The sequence below is a fragment of the Colletes latitarsis genome, chromosome 1 (genome assembly GCF_051014445.1).
Source record: "Colletes latitarsis isolate SP2378_abdomen chromosome 1, iyColLati1, whole genome shotgun sequence".
Classification (NCBI taxonomy): Eukaryota; Metazoa; Arthropoda; class Insecta; order Hymenoptera; family Colletidae; genus Colletes; species Colletes latitarsis.
In genome coordinates, this window is record NC_135134.1 from 56,063,345 (window position 1) to 56,074,086 (window position 10,742).

General features: G+C 40.9%; 1 protein-coding gene across 10 annotated transcripts in view; it reads right to left on the reverse strand.

The window, feature by feature from the left end:
• The window catches only part of Ten-a (Teneurin-a transmembrane protein), a 594,721-nt gene extending 590,011 nt beyond the window's left edge, over positions 1–4,710 (reverse strand). For 9 of the 10 annotated variants that reach the window (XM_076772668.1, XM_076772616.1, XM_076772642.1 and 6 more), the window contains exon 1: positions 3,665–4,710. The gene's annotated coding sequence lies outside the window, so the exon portion shown is untranslated. Of the gene's footprint in view, positions 1–3,296; positions 3,441–3,664 lie in introns of those variants that run through there. The other variant, XM_076772677.1, reaches the window with a different exon arrangement.
• Between the last annotated feature and the right edge of the window lie 6,032 nt (positions 4,711–10,742).

The window sequence follows — 10,742 nt, forward strand, 5'->3', positions numbered from 1 at the left end:
ATATACTGAGTAAACTTCTGCTAAAGAGAACTTCATTAGGCTAAGCGCAAATACTTCTTGAAACAGTTCAGCACAAATTCCAAGGATCTGTTAAAAGATCGTGTCTTTCAAAGTATTTTCTATCGTTTCTAGAGTTGCATCAACCGGTACAGTTTATACCCATAATTCTAAAACACTGTTTACCAGAGGCGAACGCACAATTGCCAACGAACTATAACTCATAAAGCAAATGTTGGAGATCAACTCCACGGTATAAAAGAGTTATGGAGAATAATAAAGCGTTCCACTTGCTAGCCAACGTTCCGTTTCGAGATTCGATTACGGTCAGTTCCCATATCGAGTTAGATTCGTTAGCAGTCCTATTTATTTCCACTGAATAACTACTATTAGCACTCAGTCTCCGCATTAAATAATGCGTAATTGTAATAGATTAAAAAATTACGGGAATAAACTATACTCGAATAAAATGTTCAACTAAAATTTTTAGTAAAACGTATGTGTTCTCGAGCCGATAAAACAAAAGCTTCATGCGTTACACTGTAATATTGACGCGTATTAAAACTGACGAGTGACTTATCGTCCCACGGAACGAAGTTATGCCAGTGGAAATTGAACGCGTACACTCTAATAAAAGCGAATCTTATTGTACGAATAACTCGTGATTATCCCTATGTCGTGTAAGTGGATCATTTCTACCTGTATCATTGCCAATCGACGAATGAAACTCGGCGCAGAATGTAACGAGTCACTCCGTTAAATTTTATTGCCTAAAAAACCTTCGACATATTTTATTTGAAACAAAATAACAAATAATTAAATTTTGATCCTGAAAATGATTGCTGTTCTGTAACTTTTCTTTATTTTAATGAGCAACACTTCGGATACCTGTTTTAAAAAAACGCGCTATAATCAACTCGTGCGTCATAACGCTGGAAAACGTATTTATGTGTAACAAAAACATGAACGCGAAACCTAGAAATTATTAGCGGGAAAAATGGTTGCCCAGTTGTTAAATTTTACGTTTATGCGCGAAACAAAGTAAAACGACTAAGCACGAGCACCGACGTATGTTTTGTTAGACGGAATTGTGACTTCGTTTAGAAAATTTCCCATTATTTGTAATTTTCATGGGATTTTTCTAATTTTACGGAGTTAAGGAACAACTTACCGAACATTCTTGGAATTTCTACATATTTTTCACCAAAATACGCGTAGTTTGCATTTTGAAATATTAAAATCCTCTAATCCGTTCAGAAGTTATGATGTTTTAAACATACGTATGAAATTTCAGTGAAACATATCAATGGTATGGTCAGACAATTCTAGAATCTCCCATTAAAATTTTTCCCAGGGATGACCGAACACCCTGCATAATTAGAGTTTCATTTCTAGGAGAGCCAAGAGTAGAAGAATAAGTTGTGCAGCTTTCAGGTTATGCGACTTATTTCAAATTCAGTGGGAAATACTTAAACGCGACGAGCGAACGAATTCACTTATTAAATTTTACGTTTATGCGCGAGACAAGAGAAAACAACGAAACTCGAGCTCGACGTATGTTTTGTTACTTGGGAGTACGGTTTCGTTTAGAAATGTTCAATTGTTAGCAATTTTCAAGTGAAATAGCTTTCGTTACGAGGAACAACAATTGCAGATCGTGTTTCTGGAGAAATTTTACAGAGTGTTGGAATTTTCTAGAGAATTTAGTTCCGAGATTTACTTTAATACCTTGTTCGCAGTAGAAAGCTTTGTCTTATAGCAAATTTTGCTTGATAATTTTCCAAAATTGTATAATGTAGTATAATTTCAATACTTGATTTACTGTGAGCTCATTTCTTTCAATATTCTTCTAATATTTATAATATCCAGTAGCATGAATAATTTGAAGATATAGTAAAATTTCCTTCGGCACGCATTTCGCAATTATCACGTTTCGTAATGGACACTTCATTGGTACAATTGCAACAAAATTGAGAGTCTCTAAAAACTAGTGTATTTGTAATATTAAAATGGAAAGGTGACACTGACAATGAGTTTCGAACGCATAGAAAACTCGCGAAAAATAGTGAATATCGTTTCCTTGCATTTATTTCAGCATAAAATTGTTTTCTGTTCGTATTGGGAATCCCTCGTGAAATGAACTTTTCATCTGCAAGGAAAAGTTCGTTTAATAGTTTTTCCCGTACTTATTATAATTTTTAAAGCGAGTCTAAAGGTAATTTTAGCAATATTTATATTTATTATGTAAATTACTAATACGAAGAGCACAAATGTATTTGTTTCATAGGAATATTCGATAAATTCAAAATATAAATTGGACTTTGTAATACATTAAACATCGAAATGGATTAAAAAGGAATCCATTACGCCATTATTAAAAGGATTTATAAACCCTCTAAAATCTAAATTGACTTCCGTTTGTGAGGTCTAGAGAATTTCGTAATAGCCAGGAACTTAAATAGTTCTGTCAGGACTGAGTTAAGTAGGTTTCTAGTATTTGTGTGACAATCGGAAAGAAAAGTAACCCTATTTACAAAACATACTGGTTTTAATTTTCCTAACCCAGACCTAAACCCACAGTACCCAAGAGAAAAACGGTACGCCTGGAACTTGGTTACAGATTGCTCAGAATCTAGGGGAAAACTTGACCAACCGATAAAAATCCTCTTTGTCTTTGATGTAGGGCGTTGTATCTACCAGTCGTAAATGGAAGCCGATGGTTTACGTAATAAAAGTAAGCGACTACTTTATCTAACTACTGAAACGTAAATAAAATGCAAAGCTATTTTCAAATATGCTTCGATATCCATTTTAAACATATTACCATAAAGCACGGAACAGCTACTGAAACTATCCTTTTTAGACAAATACCTAAAAATATTCTTGGAAAAATTCACCCCAAAAATTTGATAGCACTAGAACAACCAAACTTGTCAAAATGGAGGATTTCAGATTTCGAGTTTGAAGTCTGAAAAATTATTAAGACACTTTTATAAAAATTCGTATCGACTCGAATTTAATTATCTAGAACGATACATCGTTACGATGACCATAAACGTAAATATTTCCAGCAAATGTTTACAAAGCGAAAGAGCAACTACACCTCGATAGCACATCAAATACATTCAATCAAACTTCCAATAAATGAAAAACCTGGCAATTCAGTTATCGCAAACAAATAGAGCAAATACTATCTGTATTTAATATGAGAAATACAATCGTGGAAAATATTCTGAATAGTTTAACTTTCACGAGGAAACATTATATTTAAATTAAGTAATCATACATTATCAACTTACTATATATGTTCGAGATCGATGAAGTATATATCGAGAGCAACGTACGCCTAAATGGTAACCCGACGCGAAGAATTAACCGCGACCCGCCAAAAGATGGAACGTCAAAGATTGTTCCATGCGACGCAGCGACGTCGTTGTCGAGCAGTCGGCCACGATTCTATTTCACCCTTTCGCTGTAGTCGATTATAATTTCATTCTCCCAAATTTCTTGCCATTAACGCGACTGTATCGAACCGTTCTCTAATTAAATCCCGGCGTACAAGTACGGACAACTGCTCGGAGAGGATCACGTCGTGGCAGCCAAGGAGGAAGAGATCGACGAGCAGCGATATATTTACAGGGTCGATCGCGTTCTCGACGGCGCTCACCTCAATTCGATGCACTGGTTCCGCTTGTCATTGATGCTGACGATCACGTCTCGTGGTTGTATCGTGTTGTCGTCGTTGCACTTTGCGGAAGTCACTTTGCCGCGCGACGGTCCACCAAGCTCGATCAAACGCTTGCACGCGTTCGTCGCTGGCTACCCCGGGGCAACAGCGACGAGAAAAGCCTTCCCCGACCTTTTTATATACGACCGAAAAGATGAATCCGTCGTCGGAAGAACGGCCACGCGGTTCGTGCCCTGTGATCGCGCACCGCTTCCGTCACTGACGTTAAAAATCGGCTGATCTAGGCTTCGTTGTCGCGCACTGCACTTATACGACGCACGGATCCCCCGAATCCTCGATCCTTTTACTCGGCGCACTGTGTCATCGATTCGGACTTTCACACGCGCGTACGGAGGATCGCGTGCCACGAGGAGGAGGTCCGGTTCCCGCGAGTTTCGGTACGCGGGACGAGAGGCCGCGCGATCGCGATCCAACGCACGATCGCCAAGGAACGCGACGTGGGGTTAAACGATCCGTCACACGCGAACGCGGGGGCAAGGACGGTGCGCGTCGACGAGCAGTCAGCTGATCGCGACACGATCGACGGAGAAAGGGCGATGGCGATGGCGATGGCGAAGGCGAGGGCACGGGCAAAACGAAACGAAACGAAACGAACCGAACCGAGGAGCGGCGGGAGCGCGCGTGTTTGCCCGCGCGACGACGTAAACACTCGGCACGATAGCTCTCGACTGACTCGGTAGGGACGAGCTAGCGGCTCGGTTCGCGCAAGTGGCTCGGTAACGCGCAAGCTGTACTTTCGTGCGGCTGATGCTGCTGAAATCGGCAACCTGACAGTTCTTGGTCTATCCCCCTCGTGGCTCCTTCTCCTCTGGTTGCTCTGTGCACACACGAGCTCACGCTATCGTCTCTATCTGCGCCTACGATTTCATACGTCACTCTCGAATCCCGCGGCGCGCTCCCCACCGTCCATGCGCAACCGTTCACCCTTATCCCGATCCGTCGTGAGACTGACTGACTCCGGCTGACCGTTCGACCTGTGTACCTGCGCCGCGGCAGAGGCGGCCACGGTGGATCGCGAAAAGTAACTGGCGAGCCGACCGACCCCGATTGCCACGAGTCTGCGCCCTAGCGACATTTCTCGTGTACCGGATATAAAATATAGACGGCAGCTACCCGTGTACGTGTACCTACGCGCTACGTCTCGCGCGCTCTCCGTTCCGTTCTGCTCCGTTCTGCTCCATTCTGCTCTCGACGCGCTCTTCTCTTCGTTTTACTTTGCCGCGCGCGTTTCCCGCTATCGCCTCGACTACGCGATGCTTGAAAAGGAAGAAACCTACCAACTCCTCCCACGCCCGAACCCTTCCTTCCTTCCTTCCTTCCTTTACTCTTTCTTGTCCCCTCTAGCGCCACGCTCTAACAGCCAACCCCCCTTACTTTTCTCTTTCTTACGCCGAGTCTCTACGTTGTTTGCCTGTTTCCTGCTTCTCTCCTTCTCCTTTTCCTTTTCGTCTCTTTAGTCTCGCGATTCTTCCACCCCCATCTACCCCCGTCTGTTCGCGTCTATCTGCCTCTCGTGTTGGTTCTGCGACGGGCAACGCACAGAGCACCAATGATTCCGATAGCGGCTCTGCGTGTAGAACACAATTTATGAATATCTACCTCAACCTTTTGTTTCAAATACCTATTGATTTGCAGCTGTACCTTGAATATAATACCCTAAATACCTCATAATTACGCTTAGAATATCAGCCAAGTTATGGTCATTATAAACTTGTACAAGTTCCCCACTCCGTATGCCGTTAACACATACTGGATTATTGACTACAAGTATATCGTCATAACTTCCGTAGACACGAGCGGCTGCAGAAAGATCTTTTTCATCGTGACTGTTAATTAAATGTACGACAAATAAATTCTAAGAATCGAAATTTTTATGAAACCAAATTTGATTTACGAGAGGATATAAACCCGGTTTATGTTCTAAAAAATGTATAAACTTGTTTCTCTTTTCTCGAGCATGCATTACGATGGAAATATTGATTCTGCAACGGAAGACCAAAGAACAAGGCCACCAAAAGTGGGGTAGGCACGGTAGACAACATGTGCTCGGCGCACGATGTACATCTCGAAATTCCAAAAAGTGTTTCTTAACTTTTATTGATACCATTTTAAATATAACTGCTATTAGTCCCTATACAGGCTTCAAAGTTTGTGTATCCGATCGATTAAAAATTTCAAAAGCTTCTTACTCATTTGCATCCCGTCTAAATAATGTCAGAAATAAATATATGCCGTGTGATTGTTTTTTAGAAATTCGTGGAGTCTGTACGTCGACGAACAACGCACTGCGAGTCCATTCCAGCTTATTTTGGAAATCGCGTTTGCCGTTGGTCTGTTGTCCTATCAAATGTTTCCAACGGCCAACTGTTTCCACGCATTATACGACTCCCACTTTTCCTTCCCGGTAACTAAACTTTGTTTCTGCGCTAACATATACCGCACAATCTATTTGCTCAAAGTTCGTAATCATATGTGCGTTTTGTAGACACGGTACTGCCCGAAATGCTAAGTCTATACAAACGAATATAAATAGCGTATGTTGCCTCTAAAATTCATGTAATTATTCTAACCGTAATTATATTATATTATTGGATATGAAAGACTTGATTTTTGGAAGATGCAATGAAACTCGTGTAATAGAGGTATTAAGTTTAGATTAAATCTGTGTAGATCGGAAGTAGGTGACGTTCTCCTTTAAGCGAAGCCGCCATTCCTCCGATAGCCCAAGTTTGGGTTTAGTTTGCCTCTTAGTCCAAGCTGATCAAATTGTGATCTGATGTGGGTTTTCTTTGAGTTGCATTCACTTTATAAAGAGAAGGAATTTTATTAAAAATAGTTTCACTATTCCTTTGTTTAGGCGATATTCTCTAGCAAGTAACATCAGTTTCTTTGAAAATCAAACTTCCAATTGTACGCAGACTATGTTTGAATCAAATGTAGGTAACGCAGTCTAGAACAGATCTTGACGTCTACTATGTTCAAAGTTAGAATTGAATAAGATCTACACGACGTAATGCACTCTTCGAAGAATCATCAGTATCTCCGATAGTCCTAATTTACATCCTACGTAGGTTAAGTCCAGGTTGAACTTCAGCACCGTTCTCTTTCAAATTGCGTCAGATTAGCTCAGACAGACCAACTTTGAATTGTGTTCAAACTGTGCTTGAGCAAGATAACCCTCTTCTTAAAGCACCCTAGTCGCTCTTTCGATAGCTTACTTCTGGAATAAGCGAACGTGAGGGAATCTCGAACGAATCTTGACGATCTGTACCTTGCCTCTGGTTTGAATTCAATAAAATCAACCTTGCATAACGTCCAACTTTTACGTCCAACTTTGAGTTGTGTTAAAATTCAATGAAATATCGATACGTGGCTCGCATCTCGATTAAATGCAGGTTAAGTAGGCTAGATTAGATTTCGATGGTGTCTACTTTGTCTGAATAAAATGTAGAGTAAAATGTGGACGAATAAAATTGAAATTTAGATCGTAGTCTAGATGAAATTCGTGTTAAATAGCCTGGCCTCTGAAACAATGTCCTCGTTTCTGCGGTTGCCCAACACTGGGTTAGGTGTAGATTAAGCTTCCGTTAAATAATAGTTCTCTGTAGTGTGACGACGTTGGTTCTTTGATAGTCCGGACGGTCAAGTCTGGATTAAGTCTAAATTAAGCCTGTGTCACATCTAAACTGGGATTCGGTTACATCCGTTTTTCGCCGAAAACGAGATCGCGTCCCGCGACAATTTTGCAACGGTTCGCTGTATATTTTTCGTAAATGAATACTTCCGTTACACGGGCGAAAACTAAATTTCACCAAGTAACTCGCTAACGGACTAAAATATTTAACATCGTTTGCGCACGAACTAATTTCCCAAGTATTTTTATTTCGCTATTTCGCGAGCATCAATTTCTTACGAGCATTATGAATTTCCCGGCTACCTTCGCGGAAAGGGTTTTACCTCGAAATGGGTGGTGTAATTATGTTTATCGCCGAGTTTAATATACGTATTTATCACCGTGGTTAAAACATGATTCAAGTAGGAACGTAAGAGCCCCGTTATGGAAATGTCTCCTCTGGATATGGAGTTTTACTCCGGCATCGACTATAAACCTATAATACACTTAAGAGTGCACCATCTTCTTCGACAAATACAATTGACTTAACTTAACAAATTTTGGACGGTTGCTTTCCCAAAAAGTTTATAAACCGGTAAACCAAAGGATACAAAATACCGTACTTTATTATACACCAACTCATCGGACGTTTATTTCTCATAGAACGGATTTTCTTTGTGCTGGCAAACAACAGTTAGCATCCGGAGGAGTACGCGCAGCGCAAATAACGCAAGATTCAATTTACTAGCATTACCTTCAGCGTAGCGTGTATCAACGAGACAGTAGGTTAAATAAAGTTGCTGGTGAATCTGGATGTTTAATTTGACGTCGTTACGGGATGATTTTAATCTCGTGTTTGCAGTTCAACTTTCCACCGGGTTACGAGCTGTTTCGTTTTCTGTAGCGAGTGAAATCTAAAGCAACGTCCATTACAACAGAACGCTTGGAACAGGGAGTCTGAAAATTCTACGAATCCTCCGTTGATCTAATTATTTCTTATACCAGTCAGCCGAGTATTATCCCGATGTTCGCGTAAGATCTATCAAAAATCGTCGTTGCGTCGCGTAGTTTTAAGAATGAGAAAATTACGAAGATACCAGCATCTTTATTAGCACCATTAGCACCAGATTTTTGACACCAACGCTTCGATCGCACCGTTCTATGCAGTTTGCGTTTTCACGGACATTTTGATTCCGAACCGAGTCGTCAGATTTTTCACGCTCCCGAAATTTCGGCCGAATTACTGGGCATGTAATATCGGGTGTATCGCGTCAACGTTACACGTTGCTCGCGGACAAAGTGAACGCAAGAGGCCGTTTCTAGCGGGGCATTACATTTCGTTAATGCTGGGAATCCGATGCAGAATTCATAGTTGAACGAAATGTCGGGTTATAACCGCGCAGGTCGTTTCGGAAAGCTCGAAACCCGCGATTCGACGTTGAATTTCACGCTGCTATCAGACCTTTAAACATTGATCGTTCGCTCACTTATTCTATATAACGTGTAATTCATCGGGTTAACTGGACTGGAAAAAATACCTTGAATTTGGCGCAACGAAATCGCGATCGCGATAAGATTCGTTTATCGAACGGGCCTAAAGTTTAATTACGACACAAAATCCATTACGCGAATTAATGGGTGGATATTATTGTCGTTCGAGGGAATCTGATAACGGAACACGCATTTTTCTCGAGTTAATCGTTTTCCACCGTTTCGGAAAAATGTAAACATTAATAACAGAAATAGGACGGCTAATACATCGTGGCGACACCTGCTTCGCCGACTATAATACGACCACCAGAGAGCCACAAATCACGGCCGGTTGTTTCCCGAAAGATATCGATCAACTTTGAATTCGTATACTCCGTTTCGAAACAGGCTACGGTTAAATTCATACAACGAAGCAAAGAGGATCGACTAACGACGAACCTATGTTAAGTGATCAAAATCACAAGGGATGTTTTTAATTTTTTTGATCTAAGAATCACTAGATTTTCCAGGGACTGATTTTCAAAAACCTCGAAATACAAAAACAGTGATATGATCTCCGTACTGAGAAACATAAATAAATATGTCACATATCAACACGTATACTAGTAAATTGTTATGATCATTGATAACATTAGCTGTTGTGAAAGAATATTTTAACGAGAAAGACCATGCTATATTCGGATAGGAAACCATTTCTGGCAACGAGACTTGCTAACGAGAAATTATTTTATTTAAATCGATACCGCTGTTCATTTACTGGTCGGAATAATATTTTCCCAGTCGTAATAAAATGAAATGAACTAAATGGAACGCTTAACGTTGTATCGTTATTAGCCTGGGCAATTACATCATTAACACGAGACGAAACACGTCGAAGTGTGTGGCTCGTAATACAGATCGACGGCTACGTTTCTCTGTGATCGCGAAATTCATGCACGTCGTAATGTGTACACGTTAATTGCATCACCGTGCGAGTAATAAACGCTTTGCGGTTTCACTCTTTCACGAAACCACGTTATTGCGTCGCCAAAGCGGGGCAAAACGGAAGTCATCGCCCTCGAAATCGTGGAACACTCAAGAACGAATAAACAAAAACGATTCGAAATGATTTATTGAACATTGTCACAGAATTCGCATACAATCGATCGAGTGACGTTACGAGATATTAACATTATCTCTAACTTTTCAAGCAGAATGAACGACGTAATCTCCCAATCAATTTTAAACGATTATATTAATCATAACGAATTGCTGATACACTGTAGCTGACCTTACATTCTCATGTGATAATATATGACTCGATCGATTGCGCATCTATTTTAAAATTAATTAAATTTCATTTAGTATTTCCTATAGGTCATCTGCGTTTTACTACGGAGGTGGGTACAGTTGAAAATTTAATTTGTATCTCATTTTAGCGTCGTATCGTAAGATTTTTCAGAAGCCAAAGATAATTTGAACCATAGGGAAACTGCACCCGGTTAGAAATTCCAATTCCGTACACATTGCCGGTGATTCGGCCAGTTTGTAGTAAAAATGAAAGCTCCGTACATACGGCCAAACGGTGAGATATTATTTGACGTTATGTGGAAACGTTAATTCCTGCAGGATGTACACGTCGAGAGCTTTGCACCTTTGCTGTTTCGTCAAAATCCTATGCCTAGGAACGACGCGACGGCCGGTGAACGGGAAACCCTGGGCGTCATTCTAATGCATCAAGCCGCGCGCACGTGTATCGAGCAGACTTCGTGCGTAACGAGACAGCCACGTTCGCCGTGATAATCTCGCTTCGAGTCGCAAGGAATTACTCGCTAAAGTCACGTTCCACCGAAACCCCGGCAATATTGCCGAAAGAAACCGAGAACGAGCCATCGACTGCCATTGACACGATCT